At 43.9% G+C, this 2,644-nt stretch overlaps 1 non-coding gene across 1 annotated transcript; it reads right to left on the bottom strand.

Annotated features, from left to right (window-relative positions):
• Positions 1–472: 472 nt before the first annotated feature.
• On the bottom strand, positions 473–636 carry LOC140905659 (U1 spliceosomal RNA). Its single transcript, XR_012156904.1, has one exon. It is a non-coding gene; the product is annotated as a U1 spliceosomal RNA (small nuclear RNA).
• Between the last annotated feature and the right edge of the window lie 2,008 nt (positions 637–2,644).

Genomic DNA, 2,644 nt, shown 5'->3' with positions numbered 1-2,644 from the left:
TTGCACGTTGATGGGAGAATAAACCCCCTTGAAGTGTGGAAAATAAGACTATGAATGAAATTCATGGTTCACTTTAATAACACTAATGGAAGTCAATATAAACAGTCAATACACAATTTCCTCCTAGTCATTAATATGGCATACGCAAACCTCTCCAGCAACAAGGACACTCTCTCCCTTTCTACATCCTTTTTTTCTCATCCTACTCTTCTCTTCTATTTTCTTCTCCCTTTCCAATGTTTGCCTTTACTAAAAAATATAGGGCCAGATTCTCAGCTGTTTTAAATCAGCATTGCTCCATTAACTATGCTGGAGGATCTGGCCAATAGTTTTTAGAACTTCTGATGCCATCCTGCCATTGGTCTGTTTCCTTGTTCTCATTGTAACCCATGTGCAGGGTTACTTTAAGAGACCCACTGACGAGAGGTAGGAGTGAGTTGTGTCTGGGTCATTCTTTTGGGGATTTTTTTTCCAGGGGAGAGTGCGAACGTGGTCCCCGACTACCACAAATTATGCAGTCGAGTTTTCTGCATTTGGGGAAATCACAAAGATCAGCGCACCCTCAGTGCAATGGATGAGCCTCACCCTGGCAAAACCACCTTCATGATCATGGTATCTCCCCTGCCAGGTAAGTTTGCTAGGCACATTAAGCACTCCACAACCAGAAGCTTCTGGAATTGGGTGTGGTAGTTTTGAGTCTGCTCCAATAGGTTCGCTGTTGTTGGGGTCAGACTCAGTCAGGGCAGCTATTTGCAGAAGTCCATGTGCCCTGTGTGAGTTGGGAGAAGGTGAGCCTGGGAGCAGGCTGTTGTCCCTAACTCTGAAGCATTTCGCAGCAGGTTAGTGATATTGTTAACCCTCTAATAGGGAAGCCTGGACAATGCTAATTATAGCAAGGGGAAATTGGGAGGGAAAAATAACTTCTATTTTAATTGTATGCTTTGAATGTTATTTTGATTTTAGCCAAACTGTTCTAGTTAAATTGTCTCAGCTAGTCTGATTCACCAACTTTTCTTTAAATGTAGTAATGGGGAAAGAGTCATTTCCATTTTGCTATTCTCCGTTTTGTATTTTCTTGTAACAGGGTTTTCTTTATACACTTAACTGAGTGGTTAATCAGTTAGCTGACTGGCTAGCAGTGATTTCAGCAGAGGAGGAGTCTGCATGGATTCCAGCTGAAGATTCCTACAAACAAGTGGAGGGAAGATGCTGTTTTAGACCAGGGGTGGGAAAACTAAAGCCCAGCCCACGAGCTTCAGCGGGGGCGCTGGGTCAGGGGCCGCACCACGTGGCTCGGCCCCACTCCAGATCGGGGGCCGCAAGACACAACTCCCAGAAGCTGCAGCATGGCCCCGCTGCAAGGGTTGGGGGTTGCTCCATGCGTAGGATCTGGGGAAGGGACATGCCACTGCTTCCAGGAGCCGCTTGAGGTAAGCACCTCTCAGAGCCTGCTTTCCCCATTTTTTTTAGTAGTTTAAGACAGTACTGTACTGTAGTTGTTGTTTTCTCTCTCTGATGCAGCCTGATTATGTACTTCTGCTTCCAAATGACGCGTGTGGTTGACTGCTCAGTTAGTCACTCTGAGGTTCTACTGTGGTTTGGAAAGCAACTTAGCATCTTTTTTTCAGAAAGATCCTATCTCTTCATCTGTGCGTGTACAGCACAAAGGGGCCCTGATCCTGACTGGGGCCTCTGAGTGCCACTGTAATATAAATGACTAATGATAATGTTAGGGTTTGTTTGCACTGAGACAGAATGTATGACAAGCTAGGGAGTGCATCTACAGCACACTAGCTGGGCCATGTGGACCCAGCTACCGTGCACCAAAAGTTTCCCGGTAAACATTGACTTATTGCTATTCTTCAGTATGTCAAAGCACACGACAGAACTTTTAGAGTGCAGTAGTAGGGTCCGCACGCCAGTTAGTGCACTGTAGATAAACACCCCAGCATGCCAGGCACTTAGTTGCCATGTAGACAAGCCCTTAATTATCCATTTAATTTGCTCAGCTGCCTTTTGGTTGACAGCATTTGGACTGTTGGGACAGGGCCAAACACTTTTGTCATCTGGAACGCAGTGCAATATGGTTGTGGATTTTATAAAGGTGATCAACCGAGTTATCACAAACTGTCACTGGATCCCACAACATTCACTTTCCTCCCCATGGCTCTGTTTCTCCTTTTTCTTTGAAATCGTGTCAGTGGAACAGATGCACTTCCCTGCAGCATTGCAGAGGGAGAAGACCTCTTCTAAAGTAATGCTGCAGGGATGTTCTAGGAACCACAGTTTCCAAATGATTATTGCTTTGGAAGGGAAGGTGGTATTTTTTTGTTTTGTTTTTAAATCCCCTTCTTTTTATATCTCTGACTCCAAAATGGATACTTAATTCAGTGCACCTGTAGTCAATTATCCAGTCAAAACAATTGCTATTTCACGGTGATTAGTTGATTTGCCAATATGACAAGTAGCTGGGTTTTCAGTGGCCAAGTAGCAGAGAATGAAGGTATGAAATCTTTCAAATATAGATTTTTCTCCATTTAAAACATACACATTCCTGTTTCTAAATAAGGATTCCTTCTTCTAAAATAAAAATATAAGTATTTTTGGTTCTAAATGGAGATTGCAATGGTAGTGGGGGGGGGGG

Source organism: Lepidochelys kempii, chromosome 1, assembly GCF_965140265.1.
Source record: "Lepidochelys kempii isolate rLepKem1 chromosome 1, rLepKem1.hap2, whole genome shotgun sequence".
NCBI classification, from domain to species: Eukaryota; Metazoa; Chordata; order Testudines; family Cheloniidae; genus Lepidochelys; species Lepidochelys kempii.
Note: the sequence above shows the minus strand (reverse complement) of the source record. Positions and strands in the feature narration are given on the sequence as shown.